The sequence below is a fragment of the Triticum aestivum genome, chromosome 5B, assembly GCF_018294505.1.
Source record: "Triticum aestivum cultivar Chinese Spring chromosome 5B, IWGSC CS RefSeq v2.1, whole genome shotgun sequence".
NCBI lineage: Eukaryota > Viridiplantae > Streptophyta > Magnoliopsida > Poales > Poaceae > Triticum > Triticum aestivum.
This window is the reverse complement of record NC_057807.1, coordinates 488,172,112-488,193,364: the sequence shown is the minus strand read 5'-3', so window position 1 is coordinate 488,193,364 and position 21,253 is coordinate 488,172,112.

The following is a 21,253-nucleotide window of genomic DNA, read 5'->3' as shown; positions in this document are numbered from 1 at the left end:
CGACCTTCATTTAATCTTCTTATCTCAATGGTCGCATGCACACATAAGTCTGCTACTTTTGGGTGTTAATTATGCCCTAGTCAATGTGTAAATCTCTAAATGTACAGTCTTTCGCGGACGTAGGGAGTAGGTTGAGCACTTGAGCGTGAGCTGTGCGTGCTGCATCGTGTGCAGTGTGCCGCATGGGTGCGTGAGTGTTGCGTGTGTCCATGTGTACGTGTGAGTGTTGCATGTTGCATGCATGCATGCATGGGGCTTACTCCCTGCCATTGACATGTTCATATTTCAAGATTCCTCTGTTCCCTCCATATGGTGATACTCCCTCTGTTCCCAAATAGTACAGAGTAAAAGCCTCCCTCTGTTCACAAATACGGAGTATTTGTCTTTCTACAGATTTCAACAAGTGACTAGGTACGGAGCAAAATGAGTGAAGTGAGCGTAGAGGCATAGGGACACTGTAGAAAGGAAGTCCTCGCGATCCATTATTCCCCATCTCGGTCAGAGAGAACTATTCAACTAGTCTTCGCAGTGAAGTGACAATACACGCTGCAGCAGATGGGACACGTAATTAATAAGCTGAACCAGTGTGTTGTTGTTACTAAATCAGCCTTACCCAGTACTGCCATCATGTTTGCCAGTAGAGGACGCTTCCGCAAATACGCCTATGCACCTCTGTCCTCCATTAACTGACATATGGGCCCTCTTGTGGTAGACCCACATGTCATCGGTGTAACTATTTACACTCCGAAGGATGGTATATCCTGGTAGTAGTACTAGTAGAATTGAGATTTAATGCACTTTCTTCCCTGTCTTCCACTCTTCTTCCTCTCTTCCCCATCGTCGGTCGCACACCATTTACCCCCGCTCACTGCTCGCCGCCCGCGCCATCTTCCTTGGTAGCTCGTGCGTACCATATCCCCCCGCTCACTGCTCGGCCACACGAGGAGAAGCTTCTTCGATCGCCCGCCCCAATCCACTTCCCCGCTGGCTCGCAGGCACCAAAAACCCCAATGGCAGAACCGACTGACACGCAGAGCCGCGATTGGAATTCCCTCCCCGATGTTCTCTTGGAGCAGATCTATAGTCGTATGGACCTACTCAGCACCGTCCGTCTGGCCGCATGCTCGGTGTCTTTGTACCATCTACTCATCTGCAACGGGCCGGCTCTTTTCAAGACACCCTGCTTGCTGATGCCCGATCCTCGCGGGTGGCCCAGACACCGACTTGACGATCCTACGGAGGTTGTCGTGGTGCCCCTAGACATGCTACCACTACCCGTCCACCTGTCCTTCATGCGCGGCCACTACTGGGCGGGTATGAAGGCCAACTGGATCGTCCTCATCCACCACACAGGTAGTCCATGGTGTCTCGTGGATATCTACACCCAGCGAGAGATCACCCTTCCAACGTTGGATACCACCGACATCAAGCCTCGCGGCCCACCGGACACTCCTGCCTACTACGCACGAGACGCGTCAAGCTTTTGGCTCGACCTCTGTTTGCAGAAAGTTGTAATCTGCGAAGTGCCCACACCATCAGAGGACTACATGGATTACAAGCTCATCGCCTTGTTCAACATGGGATTAGTCTATCTGGAATCCGGTCGCCATACATGGTTATGGCTCATCATCAATCCTACTGAGGCAACATTTCTGTCTGATGCTATAGTGCACGATGGCATCGTTTACGCGGTCGACGCACAGATTGGCTGCCTATACTGGTGGAATCTATCGTCGTGTAATTGTTCTATCTCATCTCATCTTTACCTTATGAATACGACTGCCTGTTCATTTGTTACAAATTTAGAATGCATGGCATGTCTATAACCACATCATTGCTATGTGTTCCTCTCATTTCCTAGATTTTTATGACCACACATGTTATTGTTAGAGTTGATATGAGAACAATTGGCATCTAATGATTGTTAGAATACATATTATGAACATAACATCATGATTGCTATATGTTACTCTTGTTTACAAGATTTTTATAGCAACGCATGTTATTGCTTAGAGTTGATATGAGAACAGTAGTAGTAAGTGCTATGGTAGAATATGAGTAGGCGATGTCATAGTTGTTTTCCTCTCATTGTTACATGATGTTTGAACCATGACATGTTGCTAGAATATGAAAGCCATTGGCTTATTTTTTTAACTTGGGGTATGATTATGACCACGGCATTGCAATTCTCTGTCTATGATATGTGTCGCTGTTATAATAATCTTAATTCCACACATACTCTGAACATGATTGTTTATTTTTGTCCTTTTGGTCTCCAATTTGAATTGTTGCAGCAGACGCAAATGCGCTAGCCTTCATGATTCCAGGACCTGGAATCATACCAGCCGATGGGTGGTGGTTTATCGCTCGTTCAGCTGACAGCGGTCATTTGATGCTCATTCGCACGTACCAAAATGACCAAACCATTACATCAAACCACATGCAGTACAATGCGTGGGGCATTCGTGACATTGATGGCTATGGCTGCTTCGTGTTCGAGAAAGATCCCAGCTCCTTTGGGCCAGGCGTATTCAACTGGAGGCGGGCTTACAGCCTCGGCAACCACTCCTTGTTCCTCGGGCTCAATTATCCGATCATCCAACCAATCATCGATCATATCACCGGCGATGATTACTGTGCTATGCAACTTCCATTCGCGAGGGGGGGCTGTGTTTACACATCATACCATGGGTTTCATGAATCACCATATCCAGAGATTCGTCGACACAACTTGTTGCCAGGTAATCTTCAGTGTGTGAAAGGCATCAAGCTTCCATGCGATGGATGGCTTTTGCAAACCCGACATGCGGCGATGTGGTTCATGCCAACAGCAAATATGCACAACTTGATTCATGCTGATATCTAGACTGAGCCATGTATTCTGCTGCTGTAGCACGACCCTCTTTTGTTGGATATTATGTACTGTTGTTAGTTTGAAGCACTCCTCTGGTTTAAAGGATAGATACCTTCCTGGGATCAAGTGCATCCTAACTCACCTGCGTAGGATGTACTGATAATGATGATGGAGATGCTGTGCAGAAGCCATATATATATATATATATATATATATATATATATATATATATATATATATATATATATCAGTTAGGCTTCAAGTGCGTACTTGTTAGTTAAACCTATGTATAAATTGTGACACTAAATACGACTAGTGAGTAGTACAGTAGCAGTACTAGTATACGTCGGTCAAATTATTCATCATGTCCACACATTGAATTGACGTGACAACACGCTGCGCGTGAGGTGACACAAGAATCACGGCAGCGTGTTCGGGTATTCTGGACTTCAGATTTGCATTACCACTTATCTGTCGAAATATTTCATCATTCACTTAAAATAGTCGATTGATCATACATTGAGTACCATATAACTAGAATTACCGATGCAAGTCAAAGAAGGATTGGCTGGTGCTGCCGGCTGGCGTCGAGTTCGATCCCATGGATCAGGAGCTGATCGAGCACCTTGAGGCCAAAGTGAGTGCTGACAGCGCAACATTTCAGTCTCTCATCGATTTGTTCATACCAACCATCGACAGCGAGCACAGCATGTGCTACACCCAACCTGAGAAACTTTCAGGTGAGACACCGATCGTCCGTCTACTTGCACAAACATATTCCTTTGTTTATAGCTCTATTTTTCTTTTTAGATGCAGACCTGGTGAAGCAATTACAATTTGACAGCTAATAAAAAGTGAAACAAGTGACTGCAACATGCTAAAGATGTTATGAAAATGCCAACTACGTACAATAAAACCTGTATTCCACAATACTGCAGGTATCACACTGAGTGGCCTAAGGAAGCAATTCTTCCAGCGCAATTCCAGGGCGTTCAAAAGGGGCATGTGGACATGTTGCAAGATACAGTCGGAGTGCGGCATGCACGCGATGTGGCACAAGACTGGCAATACCTTGCTGGTGATGGTCAACGGCCGGCAGATGGGCAGCAAAAAAGGTTCTGGTGCTGCACACCAACAAGAAGTTCGACCAGCAGAGGACCAACTAGGTGATGCACCAGTACCACCTCGGGGACCTAGAGCAAGAGAAGGAGCGGGAACTGGTCCTCTGCAAGATTTTCTACCAGATGAACACTAGGGCCAGGAGTAAAAAGATTATAAGTTAGTTAGGAACTGGTAGCTGTACTACCTTGTCGTCCGAAAGTTGGTATTGTCGTTAACGATCTTTTGGTATGAACTTGCATTTGCTTCCAACCATCATGCCGAGGCTCGGCGTGGATATAAAGCTGAATCATTTGTTTCGAAACGAATTTTCAGGCACCTGATTTTTATTTGGTGGGTCGCATAAGCACCCGTCGTTCGAATTCCCAGTTCTCCAATTTTTTTGAAACAAGTGCATGCACTTATTATCACGATAAAAAAACAATATCCGTGTTGCATCCCAGTTATCAGTCTGTACTTGCAGAATTCTCTCGTTTATCGAGCACGTATATTGTTTTTTCAGGTCGAGAAAGTTTCAACTGGGCTGCAGACTGCCCAGGGTTGGTTTTGTTTTTAACAGGCCCAGCCCATGACAACAACGGGGCACAAAGATCCAGCAGGTATCTACTGGCCTCTGGCCCGCCAGCGTTAGTTATATTTTGTCTTACAACATCTGCAGGCAGTTTTTTTTTACTGAATCAAACACACAACCCAGTTCTATTTTCCTCTTGAAACGCATGTCCTACATCCGTTTTCTAATCTCTACCTATAGGTTTACTAGTTCATATACATGTATCATTATATTGAAAACACATGAAATTCCCTTTTCATATTTACATCCATATTTTTGTTGTTTTTTCCCACCCAACGCTAATTTTTTTACCACTGGTTTTCCCTTAAACCAACTCAATTGTCCCACGTCTTATTTGCTCACAAAAACAAAACGATTTTTTTGGCAAATCAATAAGTTCTTAAAAAAATGTTTATCATTTCGGGATTACAACAGTTCGAACTCCACCGAAATATGCAAAATAAGGTTGAACTTTTTGACCGTGGTCCTCGGCAGAAAATGGGCTGTAATAAATTACTTAAGAATTAGCAAATGGGCTGCAAATTATAAAAATAGCAAATGGGCTTTATGTTGTCTGCCACGGATTTGGAGGCTGACTTGTGGGCCTACCAAGTTCATGCGTACACAAGGTTTCGAAAAAAGAAACTTAGTCAACAATCGACTCTACCAGCGTCAAACCGTTAGATGTCAATCTAATGGCAATCGTGCTTCTTCAGTCTCTGATCTTCCTGCCCCAGCCACCCAAACCAGTGCCGTCAGAACCGCCTGCTCCCGCCTCCCTTGGCCGGTAGTGCTTCCGGGCAGGCCTCACGGCCCCATCATACTCTCATCCCTGGCCTGTCTATCCCTCTACTCACCCACACCTCCTGTTATTTTCTGGCGACGGCAGCCGAACCAGTCAACCCTCGTACTCTCCACCGCGCGGGCAGCCACTATCGTGTCTACCCCGGCTCTGTGTCATTCCCTTTGTAGGCCTCGCCGTTGTCCACCGCCCTGGTGCTCAAGGTGCGGCTTGGTCAATGATGTCCATCCAACGGCCGTAGTGCTTCTTCAACCTCTGGTCTTCTTGCCCCAGCCGCCCAAGGCAGCGCCGGTCGTGCCGCATGCTCCTGCCTCTTGTGGTCGGCTATGCTGCCGTGGAGGCCTCACCGTCCCCATACTACTCCCACCGCTGGCCAGGCCATCCCTCCACTCACCCACTCCCCCTGTTATTCTGCAGCGACGGCAGCCTCACACCGCAGCCGAACCAGTGAACCCTCGTGCTCCTATCCACGTGGGCATCCACTGCCGCGTCTTCCCCGGCTCCGTGTCGTCCCCTTCCTAGGCCTCACGGTCATCCACCGCCGTGGTGCTCTCAGCGCGGCGTGGTCAATGTGGTCAACGACCGACTTCCATCGGAAGAGTACTGTACGTGGAGAGGCTGACAGCTGGGTCCACGGCAGCCGCAAGGAAGTGCCTCCTTATTTCGCGCAAAATAACTATTCCTCCACCTGACAGCAGGGACCCACCAGATAGGCCACCAGTATTTCGCGGAAAAAATGTTTCCCCCTGACTACTGGAACTCACCGGACAGACCACCGTATTTCGTGAAAAAACGTTTGCCCCTGACTGCTGGGACCCACCGGACGGACCACCGTATTTCGCGAAAAAAACGTTCCCCCCGCTATCAGCTCGGACCCACCGGAAGTGCCTCCTTATTACGCACAGAAAAATGAATACTCCCCCTGCTAGCTGGGACCCACCATGCTGGGAGGCTGACTTGTGGGCATACTAAGTTGACGGGGACGGAGGGCTTTGTCAACTTAGTCAATATGAACAATTCTAGCTCCAGTGACCGTACGATGTCCATCCAACGGCCGTCGTGCTTCTTCAATCTCTGCTCTTCCTGCTCCAGCCGCTCAAACAAGCGCCGGAGGGACTGCCTGCTCCCTCCTCCTCGCGGCCGGCTGTGCTGCCGCACAGCCCTCACCGCCCCACCGTACTCCCATCGCTAGCCTAGCCATCCCTCTACTCACCCACACCTGCTATTATTCTCTGGCGACGGTAGACGAACCAGTAAACCCTCGTACAGTCGTACTCCCCTCCGCGTGGGAAACAACTGTCGAGTCTTCCCTGCCTCCATGTCGTTCCCTTCCTAGGCCTCGCCGTCGTCCACCGCCCTGGTGCTCTTTGCGTGGCCTGGTCAACGTGGTCAACAACCGACATGCATCTGAAGTGGACCGTACGTGGAGAGGCTGACAGCTGGGTCCACGGCCGCACGCAAGGAAATGCCTCCTTATTACGCGAAAAATAATGATTCCTCCACCTGACATCGGGGACCCACCGAAAGGGCCTCTATATTTCAAGAAAAAAACGTTACCACCGCTGACACCTCGGACCCACCAGCTATATCTTCGCAGGCAAGGAAGTGCCTCCTTATTACGCACAAAAAAATGAATACTCCCCCTGTTAGCTGGGACCCAGTATAGTCGCAGGCTGACTTGTGGGCCTACTAAGTTGATGGGGACGGAGGGCTTTGTCAACTTAGTCAATATGCACGATTCTAGCTCCAGTGACCATACGATGTCCATCCAACGGCTGTAGTGCTTCTTCAACCTCTGGTCTTCTTGCTCCAGCCGCCCAAACCAGCGCCGGTCGTGCCTCGTGCTCCTACCTCCCGTGGCCGTCTGCGATGCGGCGGAGGCGTCACTGCCCCCTACTACTCCCACCGCTGGCCAGGCCATCCCTCTGCTCACCCACAACCCCTGTTATTATGCAGCAACGGTAGCTCACACCGCAGCGAACCAGTGAACCCTCGTACTCCTCTACGCGTGGGCATCCACTTCCGCGTCTTCCTCGGCTCTGAGTCGTCCCCTTCCTAGGCCTCGCCGTTGTCCACCACCCTAGTGCTCTCGGCGCGGCGTGGTCAACATGGTCAAGGAATGGCTTCCATCGGACGTGGACTGTACATGGAGAGGCTGACAGCTGGGTCCACGGCCGCAGCAAGGAAGTGCCTCCTTATTACGTGCAAAATAATTATACCTCCACCTGACAGTGGGGACCCACCGTACGGGCCACCGTATTTCGTGAAAAAAACATTTCCCCCTGACTTCTGTGACCCACCAGCTACATCTTCGCACGCAAGGAAGTGCGTCCGGGCAAAAAAAACGATTCGCCCCCTGATTGCTGGGACCCACCAGCTACATCTTCGCACGCAAGGAAGTGCGTCCGGGCAAAAAAAAACGATTCACCCCTCAGACTTCTGGGACCCACCAGCTACATTTTCGCACGCAAGGAAGTGCCTGACAGTCGGGACTCACCTGGTTGAAGCGTACGTAGCGTTGTCATTCTGGTCGCGAACGTGTACGTACATACTGGTCGTTGTAGAGGCGCACACGTGTCGTAGTAAAGGCGCGCAAGTAGCACGTACACGTACGTACAACGGCAAGGGTGCAAGAAAGAAAATACGGCCACGTATGTGTACATACGGGCGGGGTCTCGAACGCCTACTTGCGCATACGTACGGCGAGGGCTCATGTACATGGCTGGGTCGGAATGGAGAAACAGCGTCGTCGTCGTGTTCATGGGGAGCCAACCAGCTGAGTCGGAACGGAATGCATGGTCGTGTTCATCGGGAGGGCTTGGACGGAACAGGCGATGAAAACGAGGCCTGGCGTACCGCAAAACAAAGGAAACAGACCTCCTACATTCGGAACGGGGTCCTGTTGATCGGGAGGGGTGTGTCGTACCGCAAAACGGAGGAAACAGACCTCCTACGGTCAAAACGGGGGTCATGTTGATCAGGAGGGGTGTGGCGTGCCGCAAAACGGACGAAACGGACTTGTGTTTGAGCGGTACGGTCGGAACGGGGGTCCTGTTCATCGGGAGGGGTGTGGCGTACCGCAAAACGGACGAGACGGACTTGTGTTGGAGTGCTATGGTCGAAATGGGGGTCCTATTCATCGGGAAGGGTGTGCGTACCGCAAAACGGGACTCCACTACTGTTCATCTCCACCGTCGACCTCCTCCAGCCTCCACGGGCTACCGTCGACCTCCTCCAGCCTCCACAGGCTCCTGTTCATCCAGTCTCCACCATGCGCTACTCCACCGGCTACTGTTCAACCACCCCTCCACCGTCTATAGTTCATCCAGCCCTCCACACCACGAGGTCCTATTCAACCACCCCTCCACGGCCACCCCTCCACCATCTACTGTTCATCCAGCCCTCCACACCACGGGGTCCTGTTCATCCAGAGGCAACGCCACCACTCACTGTTCATCCACACCCCCCTCCCCCCCGCAATGCTCACTATTCATCCAATCGATCGGCTTCAGTTAGCAGCAGTAGCAAAGGAATCGCTCCATCGGGTTTAGTTAACAGCCATCGGTCGATTGCTCGGGTTCAGTAACGCGTAGCCTGTAGTGCAATCCCTCGGGTTCAGTTAGAGCGCAACGCCTCGCTCGGGTTCAGTTAGAGCCAATGCCTCACACACACGTGTGTACGTGTACGAGAGAAACGTGCATCGCTCGGCCCCCGACCTCCCACCGTAACCGGCAACTCCCTGATATTTTCCTCCCCCTTGCTTCTACCACGGTTTTTTCCGTCATGGACGGCCCAAAGAATGTCATGCAGCTGCGTCTCTGGCCCGCCCAGGACGAAAAGCCCATTTTCTGTCATGATTTTTTGTCATAGAAGTAGGAGCCCAGCACATCTATGATGATACCGGGTTTTCTCACAATTATCGTCATAGAAGTGTCATATGTATGACAGGAAAAAAAATCGTTCGGCCCAAAATGTCGCGGGTGAGTCTTTTTTTTGTAGTGAGGGGTATATATAGCCTCCACACAAAATCTAACCGTTACACACAGGTTCCCAAATTCGGTGGGGCTCGATCAGACCGATTTAGTTCAAAATGTGAACGTTAGGAATTTCGATGGGACTGATATAGTCATCTCGGTGGGACCGATGTGCAGGGGTTAGGGTAAAACCTCAACTAGGTTTGACCGATTACTCAAACTCGGTGAGACCGATTTTGGTAATAAGTAAACAGAGGATTGGTCAGGCAAACTTGGTGGAACCGACTACACCAACTTGGTTAGACCGAAAGTGTTGCACCAGATCACAGAGAGATTGCAAGCCCATCTCGCTGAGACCGAGATCCCATCAGTGAGACCGAAGTGAGTAGGGTTTGGCAGTAGCTGAATATGATGAAACTCGGTGGCGCCGGATAAACAAAATGGGTGGGGCCGAGTTTGACATTTAGGTTTAGGAAAAATGTGGATGTGAGAAAGTGGCTGAGGGTTTTTTGGAGCATATCACTAAGCACTTTGAGCAAGCAAGCCATTAAGCAACACCTCGTCCCCTTTTAATAGTATTGGCTTTCCTATGGACTCAATGTGATCTTCGATCACTGAAATGAAAATGCAGAGTCTTGAGCTTTTCCCAATATTCGTCCTTAGCATCTTGAAGGGGTTCCACATCCTCTTTTCCATGTCCATGTCACTCCAATGTTGAACTTATCTGAAATGTACTAGGTAAAGGTATTAGTCCAACAAGAGATATGTTGTCATGAATTACCAAAAACACCCAGGGAGAACTTGTGCTTTCAATCTCCCCCTTTTTTGGTAACTTATGACAACATACATCAAAGCTTTTATATAAAGATATAACGAAATAGCAAGTAAAGCTTTGGAGCTAGATGCAACATGCATTGGCTCCCCCTACATGTATGCAATCATGTTATAATAGATCATAAGAGTATGAGAATGCATAAACATATCAGAGCAGGCAATGAGTTACATGTGTCTTGGCTATATGCATCAGAGCAAATGATATAGATACTGGAATTATACTTTCATGTTCATGAGTCTCTCTTGCAAACAATATGTACCATAGCAAGAGATTTTCATGCACATGAGTGTGATGCATATAATTACCTTGTGGTCTTGAGCTAGCTTGAAGAAGATGTACCTGGGTAAACAAGGTTAGATAACACAAGAACATCTACTAAACAGAGCAAGAACTAAAGAGCACAAGAATACCAAGACTGGGATGACATGTAGAGTGTGAGTACTAGGTACTCTATTTGGATATTTACATGTCCCCAAGAATAAAGATATGTAAAGAATTCCAAAGATTTTCTTCCCATAGATGTCTTTCTCCCCCTGAATCTGACATGGGATAATGGGAGTAGATAGGGTAGCAGAAAATCAGAGCAAATAAGAAAACAACCAGAGCAGATAAAGTCATAACATATACTATCATGTCTTTCCCCTCTTGAAGACATGAGACAACTTTAGCATCAGGAGAAGCTTTTATGAGCACATTCTCTCTTATGTGATAAGCTTTGATGTGCTCTCTCACCCACTTTGACATCAATTTCCAAGAAGGGGCTTCTGGAGCATGAGTCGAGTAGGTTTGGTCCTGGAGTCACATTACAAAGCCACATGTAGTATATGATGCTGGTAGAGGACAAATTACAAAGAGTGGAGCTGGGACAAATATGCAGAAGGCAAGTGACAAAGATTTTGTCTCGAGACTGAAATCGGTAGCACCGGGTGGTTGCAATCGGTGGCACCAAGTGGATTCGGTTCGGCCGAAGAAACCAATTTGGTAAGACCGAGTTCAACCCAGAGAGTAACTTTTTGTCACCTCAGCTCACTAGGCAAATAAGATCTCACAAGGATATGCAAGGAATTAGCTGAATGGTTTGCAATGAATTGGATGCAGGGAAAAACAGAAAAGAACAGAAATCTAGATGAAGTTTTTTTTCTTTTTTTGAAAAGGGAACTAGCATGCATGAGACAAATGCAAGGGCACAAAGAAACAACAGAAGACTTCATTTGGAATTGGTTGGCGACAAAGTCACCTATGTTAGTGTATATTGACTTAGGAGTTAAGTGAAGTCACTTGATCATAGGTCATACTCATCGTTCAAGCTCAAAATGGGGTTGCCATTTTTCTTTTAAGCATTTTGATGTATTCTCATCTTGTTGAGTTGCTTTGACCCATGTATTGGGGTTAAGCTTCTCTAAGCTGGAATGACATACCTTGGGTGGTGGTGATCTTGGTCATGTAATTGAACTTGTGTAGGGTGCTTGAGTTGATGTAGATCATCAAGAGTTGGGAGAACCACTTGTAGGTGAAGTTCATCTTCCTACATGGGTTAGTCTTGCAAGGAATGGCACTTGTATATCCAAAATGACAATCATGAAATTTGATATAGGAATTTGTCAAAGGATATATTGAATGGATTTATGCCTCCTCGTCTTCATCCACCATTTTGTAGCGACTTGGAGATGTAGAGATTGCTAAAAATGTGATTGAGATGCAATCTCATAGAGTTGGGCTCTTCCAAGTTCCTACAAGGGTTAGATAGCATGCAAGAGTACAAGAATATCCAAGACATATGATCATCATCATAAGAGAATTGTCAACGATTAGTCATAGTAAGGCTCATACCTTGCATGCATCCACATGGAGTTTCTACTCCAAATTTGGGGCATCAATGATGTTCAATTGACCTCTCAACCTACAAAACACTTTCTCGTCAAGTGGTTTAGTGAATATATCCGCCAATTGCTTGCCGGTACGAACATGCTTAAGTTTGATATCTCCCTTAGCAACATGATCTCGAATGAAATGATGACGAACTTCAATATGCTTAGTTCTAGAATGTTGCACGGGATTATGAGCAATCTAAATAGCACTCTCATTGTCGCAAAGCAATGGAACATGTTTCACATATATCCCATAATATTTAAGAGTTTGAGTCATCCAAAGTAATTGAGCACAACATGAACCAGCGGCAATGTATTCCGCTTCGGCGGTGGACAAGGATACTGAGTTTTGTTTCTTGGAGGACCAAGACACAAGAGATCTACCAAGAAATTGACAAGTACCCGAAGTGGACTTTCTATCAACCTTGTCACCGGCATAGTCCGAGTGAGAGTAGCCAACAATATCAAAAGAAGACCTCTTAGGATACCAAATGCCAAAATTTGGTGTATGTATTAAGTATCTCACTATCCTTTTCACAGCCTTGAGATGACACTCTTTGGGGGCTGCTTGATATCGAGCACACATGCACAGACTTAGCATGATATCGGGACGGGATGCACATAGATATAACAATGAACCGATCATAGAGCGGTAAACCTTTTGGTCAACCGGTACACCATCCTTTGTCAAGTCAAGATGTCCACTAGTAGGCATGGGGGTATTCATACCTTTGCATTCTTGCATGTTGAACTTCTTGAATAAGTCCTTGGTATACTTCATTTGAGAGATAAAGGTTCCCTCCTTAGTTTGCTTGATTTGCAAACCGAGAAAGAATTTGAGTTCACTCATCATAGACATCTCAAACTTCTCCGACATAAGCTTCCCAAACTTCTCACTAAAATGAGGGTTAGTTGATCCAAATATGATATCATCGACATAAATTTCGCACACAAATAATTCTCCATTCACCCTTTTGGTGAAGAGTGTAGGATCAATTTTACCAATCTCAAACCCTTTATCGAGAAGAAACTTAGTCAAGCATTTATACCAACCTCTAGGAGCTTGCTTAAGACCATAAAGATCTTTGTGAAGTTTGTAAACATGATTGGGTTTCTTAGGATTAACAAATCCGGGAGGTTGTTTAACATAAACTTCCTCCTCAATTTCACCATTAAGAAAAGCACTTTTGATGTCCATTTGATATAAGGTAATGTCATGATGATTGGCATAGGCAAGTAAAATGCGGATGGACTCAAGTATAGCAACGGGGGCATAAGTCTCACCATAGTGCATACGTTCGACTTGAGTGTAGCCTTGAGCAACGAGACGAGCCTTGTTGCGTACAACTTGTCCATATTCATCTTGCTTGTTCCGAAATACCCATTTGGTTCCAATGACATTGTGCTTCTAATCGGGCTTCTCAACCAACGTCCATACTTGGTTCCTCTCAAAGTTGTGTAGCTCTTCGTGCATGGCATTTATCCAATCCGGATCTTCCAATGCTTCTTAAACCTTCATAGGTTCAATGCTAGAATGAATGAGTAATGTTCACAAAAGTTAGCCAAATGAGTTTTAGAGTGAGTAATTCTCCCGGTTTGAATGTCATCAAAGATTTGTTCGACGGGATGATCTCTTGAGACTCTTGCTTGAACTCGTGATAGCTTTTGTTTGGGTCGGGTGGAACATCCTCTTCGTTGTCCTGTTCTTCTTCTTGTCTTTCTTCGTTGTTGTTGGCATGATCGTTCTCCCGTGGAGATGGAGAAGGAGGTCGTCGAGATTCATCTTGTTGTACATCCTCGTTCTCATCGTCTTGACGTGTCCCACTTGTGGATGCCTCCAAGTCAACTCATGCTTCACCTTGGCGTGAGGTTGAGGCTTCCACTTGGACAGACGAGGTGCTCTTCTTCACCTCGGTTGGGCGAATCTCGGCGACAGACAAGTCTTGGATTGCTTCCGAAGGATCTTTGTCACCTACATCAATTGGCAATTGCTCTACTTGCGAGCCGTTAGATTCATCAAACTTCACATCTACCGTTTCTTCTATACCTTTCGGGTGAAATTGTTGTAGACACGGTAAGTGTGAGAGTTTGAGCCATAACTGAGTAGGAAACCTTCATGAGACTTAGGAGCAAATTTCGAACGATGATGCTTGTCAAGAATGTAACACTTTGAGCCAAATACCCGAAAGTATCCAACTTGGGGTTTGTTACCAGTGAGGAGCACGTATGCCGTCTTGCCGAGTAGCTTGTGAAGATATAGATGATTCGTTGCATGACAAGTTGTCTCAACCGCTTCTGCCTAAAAGTGTTTTGGCATCTTGTATTCATCTTGCATCATTCTCGCCATTTCGATGAGCGTCTAGTTCTTCCTCTCGACAACTCCATTTTGTTGAGGGGTGTACATAGCCGAGAACTCATGTGAGATCCCTTCTTCATCAAGAAAGGTTTCCACGTTGGCGTTCTTAAACTCCGTTCCATTGTCGCTGTGAACCTTCTTGATCTTCACTTCAAATTGGTTTTGGGCCTTCCTAGCGAAGTTTTTGAAGATCTTTTGAACCTGCGATTTATCATCGAGAAAGAACACCCACGTAAATCTTGAAAAATCATCAACGATGACTAGTCCAAATGAGTTACCACCAAGACTCTTGTAGGCGTTGGGACCAAAGAGATCCATGTGAAGCAGCTCGAGTGGTCTTCTCGTTGTCATGATGTTCTTCACGGGGTGGCTTCCTCCAACCTGTTTTCCTGCTTAGCAAGCGCTGCAAAGTCTATCATTATCAAATATGACATCTTTAACACCAAGGATATGATCACCTTTAATAAGCTTGTAAAGGTTTTGCATTCCCACATGACCTAACCGTCTATGCCGCAACCAGCCTTTGGAAGATTTAGCAATTAAGCAAGTTCTAGGTTGAGCCTTTTTAGTGAAGTCAACAATGTATAGATCACCTCTATGTATGTCAGTAAAGACCATTTTATGATTATATCTTCAAAACACTTGGCAATCTACTTTAGTAAATAGGACATTGAAACCAAAGTCAGCTAGTCTAGATACAGAAAGCAGATTATAGCCAAGGGATTTAACGAGCATAATATTTTGTATGGAGCTGTCATGTGAGATGGCCACCTTACCGAGGCCAACCACCTTACCCTTTGAGTTGTCACCAAAAGTGACATACTTTCAAGGGTCGTCGTTTTCAACAAGCTCGCGAAACATATCTTCATCTCCGGTCATGTGATAAGTACACCCACTATCAAGGATCCATTCCTTTCCTCCAGCCATGTAGCCGTGAAGATTAGCCATAAGAACAAAGTGTCTCATAGACTCTTCAAGATCAAAGTCATTATCATCATCTTCATCATAGTATCCATGTTCAACATCATCTTGCAAATGATCATTTCCTAGATTATTTAATGATTCATTAGATATATGATTTTGACAATGTTCATCTCTATGAATTCTAATAGCTTCAGAAATAATATATTGCTAATGATTCCAACATCTCCTTTGACATGCATAAGATTGGTAACCTCAAATAAACAATCTCCAAACATAGGACAATTGGGATTCATCTTACTCAAAGCAATAGACCTGTAAAGAATCTCATCTAAGTTTTTCAAGGAATAGTCAGGAAATCGTTCCTCAAGAAATCTCCATATAGTATAAGCACAATCAACAGTAGGCAAGTGACCAATCAAATTTCTAGGCAAGCCTCTAGTGATAAGATTGATAGTTCTAAGATTGTGAATCATGTCAAGAGACTCATCATGGGTAGGATGCAAGGGATCAACAAGGGGTTCACAAGAAGTAGTAATGTACTTGTTCAAGTGATATTCATGAAAAATTCCAAGCATCGCATTTTTCCACTCACTAAAGAATTCTCCATCAAGCATAGGCACTCTACGTCTAAGACTCCCCAACATAGACTCATCCATCTTCCTCCAATGGTGATTAAACCAAAGCAATGGAGACCAAAGCTCTGATACCAATTGAAAGCATCGAGAAGAGGTGTCTAGAGGGGGGTGATTAGACCCTCAACAAACGAAGTTGGCAGTTTTTAAGTTTTTCAAGTTGAGGTGGTAGATCAACACAATTTCAATCTCACACAATGCAATTCAAGCAAGCATGCAAGGAGTATATGAGCAGCGGAAAGTAAAGCATGCGACTTGCAAGAAAGTAAAGAGATGGGATTGGAGTGTGCAAACACAATTGGAGACACGGAGATTTTTGGCGTGGTTCCGATAGGTGGTGCTATCGTACATCCACATTGATGGAGACTTCAACCCACGGAGGCTAACGGTTGCACAAGTCCACGGAGGGTAACAGTTGCTCAAGTCCACGGAGGGCTCCACCCACGAAGGCTTCATGAAGAAGCAACCTTGTCTATCCCATCATGCCATCGCCCATGAAGGACTTGCCTCACTAGGGTAGATCTTCACGAAGTAGGCGATCTTCTTGCCCTTACAAACTCCTTGGTTCAACTCCACAACCTTGACGGAGGCTCCCAAGTGACACCTAGCCAATCTGGGAGACACCACTCTCCAAAAGGTAATAGATGGTGTGTTGTTGATGAACTCCTTGCTCTTGTGCTTCAAATGATAGTCTCCCCAACACTCAACTCTCTCACACAGATTTGGGTATGATGGAAAGATGATTTGAGTGGAAAGCAACTTGGTAAAGGCTAGAGATCAAGATTCATATGGTAGGATTGGAATATCTTGGCCTCAACACATTAGTAGGTGGTTCTCTCTCAGAAAATGAGTAGCGGAAGTGTAGGTTTGTTCTGATGGCTCTCTCCATGAATGAAAAGTGGGCGGAGGGGTATATATAGCCTCCACACAAAATCTAACCATTACACACAGATTCCCAAACTCGGTGGGACCGAATCAACAAACTTGGTCAGACCGATTTAGTTCAAAATGTGAATATTAGGAATTTCGGTGGGACTGATATAGTCATCTCGGTGGGACCGATGTGGAGGGGTTAGGGTAAAACCTCTACTCGGTTTGACTGATTACTCAAACTCGGTGAGAATGATTTTGGTAATAAGTAAACAGAGGATTGGTCAGGCAAACTTGGTGGGACCGACTACACCAACTCGGTTAGACCGAAAGTGTTGCACCAGATCACAGAGAAATTGCAAGCCCATCTCGGTGAGACCGAGATCCCATCGGTGAGACTGAAGTGACTAGGGTTTGGTAGTGGCTAAATATGATGAAACTCAGTGGTACCGGATAGACAAAATCGGTGGCGCCAAGTTTGACATTTAAGTTTAGGACAAATGTGGATGTCAGAAAGTGGCTGGGGTTTTTTTGGTGCATATCACTAAGCACTTTGAGCAAGCAAGCCATTAAGCAACACCTCATCCCCTTTTAATAGTATTGGCTTTCCTATGGACTCAATGTGATCTTGGATCACTTAAATGAAAATGTAGAGTCTTGAGCTTTTGCCAATATTTGTCCTTAGCATCTTTAAGGGGTTCCACATCCTCTTGTCCATGTCCATGCCACTCCAATGTTGAACTTATCTGAAATGTACTAGGTAAAGGTATTAGTCCAACAAGAGATGCTATCATGAATTACCAAAATCACCCAGGGAGCACTTGTGCTTTCAATTATTGACCAGAGAGGTGTCTCGGTCATGTCTACATAGTTATCGAACCCGTAGGGTCCGCATGTTTAACGTTTGATGGCGATATGGTATTATATGAGTTATGTGATTTGGTGACCGAATGTTGTTCGGAGTCCTGGATGAGATCACAGACATGACGAGGAGTCTAGAAATGGTCAACAGCTAAAGATTGATATATAGGACGATGGTATTTGGACACCGGAAGTGTTCCGGAGGGTACCAGGTACTTATCGGGTCACCGAAAAGGAGTTTCGGGCACCCCCGGCAAAGATATGGGCCTTATGGGCCAAGTGAAGGAACACACCAGCCCTGGTGCGCCCCTATAAAGGCCAGCCCTTTGAGGAGGAGAAGGAAAGAGGGGAGGGCAAGGAAAGTGTGGATTAGGATTCCTACTTCCTTCCCTCTCCCCTCCTCTTTCCGTCCACCTCGGTTATATATGGCGGGGGGCGCGCGGCTTGGGTGGGACTCCAAATAGGATTCCTCCTACTTGGGTGCCTCCTATGGCTGCTCATCCATCCCTCCCACCTATATATATGAGGAGGGGGCGCCTAGCACATAACAGACAATTGCCTAGCCGTGTGCGGCGCCCCCTCCAAAGTTTACACCCTCGGTCATATCTTCGTGGTGCTTAGGCGAAGCCCTGCGAGGATAACTTCACCATCACCGTCACTTATCCGTCGTGCTGACGGAACTCATCTACTACCTCAACGTCTTGCTGGATCAAGAAGGCGAGGGATGTCACCGAGCTGAACGTGTGCAGAACTCGGAGGTGTCGTGTGTTTGGTACTTGATCGGTTGGAGCTAGAAGAAGTTAGACTACATCAACCGCGATGTCAAACGCTTCCGCTTACAGTATAGAAGGGTACGTAGACACACTCTCCCCCTCGTTGCTATGTATCTCCATGGATATATCATTGCGTAGAAAGTTTTTGTTTTCCATGCAACGTTTCCCAACAAGTACTACCTCCGCGCTGGGAACACGTTGCACACCAGGGAGCTACTGGCGAAGGGCTGCCGGAATACTGCCCCCAGGAGGGATTATTAGTTTTAGTATTGTTCATTTTCAATTTTATGCAGTGTACATGGTAGTTAAGTATCATCATGTATAAGTGATGATATTATATATATTCTGTGATGAACTAATGAACAATTAATATATATTATGAATTCCATTTTTCTATCTTTTTTCGTATACTAATTAGTATCTAGCTATTACCATCCACCTATACAGAATGGAAAGCATATATACACACATTGAAACAGAACATATAAGAATGGAAAACATGGTACACACATGGAAACAGAGTAATAAAGAGAGCAATATTATGATTGTTGTGAATACATAGCGATCCACGTCGAAATGAGTCAACAAAAAAACACGTCCATGACTACCAGCCCTTGCCTACGGTAGCTCTTGGCTCTGCCTAAACTCGTGCATGCGTTCGTCCAAGCGGTTGACATGCTCGCGGTACATCTGGAGCATGATCTCGAGCTTCAAGTTAGCTATTTCATTGGAGATTGATACGTCTCCAGCGTATCTACTTTTCCAAACACTTTTGCCCTTGTTTTGGACTCTAACTTGCATAATTTGAATGAAACTAACCCGGACTAACGCTATTTTTAGCAGAACTGCCATGATGTTGTTTAATGTGTAGAAAAGAAAAGTTCTTGGAATGTCCTGAAAATCCACGGAGGCACTTTTTAGAAAATATAAAAAATACTGGCGAAAGAATCAAGACCAGAGGGCCCACAACCTGTCCATGAGGGTGGGGGCGCACCCCCTCCCCTGGGCGCGCCCCCTGTCTCGTGGGCCCCTGGACCTCCACCGACCTCAACTCCAACTCCATATATTCATGTTTGGGGCGAAAAAAATCGGAGAGAAAGTTTCATCGTGTTTTACGAAACGGAGCCACCGCCAAGCCCTAATATCTCTCGGGAGGGCTGATCTGGAGTCTGTTCAGGGCTCCGGAGAGGGCAATTCGTCGCTGTCGTCATCATCAACCATCCTCCATCACCAATTTCATGATGCTCACCGCCGTGCGTGAGTAATTCCATCGTAGGCTTGCTGGACGGTGATGGGTTGGATGAGATTTACCACGTAATCAAGTTAGTTTTGTTAGGGTTTGATCCCTAGTATCCACTATGTTCTGAGATTGATGTTGCTATGACTTTGTTATGCTTAATGCTTGTCACTAGGGCCCGAGTGCCATGATTTCAGATCTGAACCTATTGTGTTTTCATGAATATATGTGTGTTCTTGATCCTATCTTGCAAGTCCATAGTCACCTATTATGTGTTATGATCCAACAACCCCGAAGTGATAATAATCGGGATACTTCTCGGTGATCATCGTAGTTTGAGGAGTTCATGTATTCACTATGTGCTAATGCTTTGTTCCGGTTCTCTATTAGAAGGAGGCCTTAATATCCCTTAGTTTCCGCTAGGACCCCGCTGCCACGGGAGGGTAGGACAAAAGGTGTCATGCAAGTTCTTTTACATAAGCACATATGACTATTTATGGAATCCATGCCTACATTACATTGATGAACTGGAGATAGTTCTGTGTCACCCTATGTTATAGCTATTACATGAGGAATCGCATCCGGCATAATTATCCATCACTGGTCCATTGCCTACGAGCTTTTCACATATTGTTCTTCTCTTATTTACTTTTCCGTTGCTACTGTTACAATCACTACAAAACCCAAAAACATTACTTTTGCTATCGTTACCTTTATTATCATACTACTTTGCTACTAAATACTTTGCTGCAGATACTAAGTTATCCAGGTGTGGTTGAATTGATAACTCAACTGCTAATACTCAAGAATATTCTTTGGCTCCCCTTGTGTCGAATCAATAAATTTGGGTTGAATACTTTACCCTCAAAAGCTGTTGCAATCCCCTACACTTGCGGGTTATCAAGACTAATTTCTGGCACCTTGCCGGGGAGCATAGCTCCATTCTCTGAGTCACTTGGGATTTATATCTGTTGATCACTATGAGGAACTTGAAAGACGAAAGAACCAAGATTTTGCCCTCAACTACGAGGGGAGGTAAGGAACTGCCATCTAGCTCTGCACTAGATTCTCCTTCCGTTATCAGTAAGCTTGCGACACCTAAACCTGCTACTGCTATGAATTCTGATATGTCGCATGTTATTGATGATGCCACTTCTGCTATGCATGATACTTATGATGAAACTACTTCTGTGCGTGATACTACTTTGCCATTAGGTGAATTTCTTGATGAACAACTTGCTAGAGTTAGGGGGAATGAAAATACTGAAGATAGTGATGATGAAAGTTCTCCCAATGATTATGAATTGCCTGTTGTTCCTGAGGGTTATGTTATGAATGAAGAAGCTGCTAGAGAAATTTTTGCTTGCAATGATAGATATGATCTTAAGAAATTATTAGCTAAATGGAAGCAACAGTCTCTTAATGCTAGAATGAAACCCGATCGTGCTTTTGCTACTTCACCTATCTGTGTTACTGATAAGGATTATGAATTCTCTGTTGATCCTGAAATTATTACTTTAGTTGAATCTGATCCTTTTTATGCCCTTGAATCTGAAACTGTTGTGGCACATCTTACCAAGTTGAATGATATAGCTACC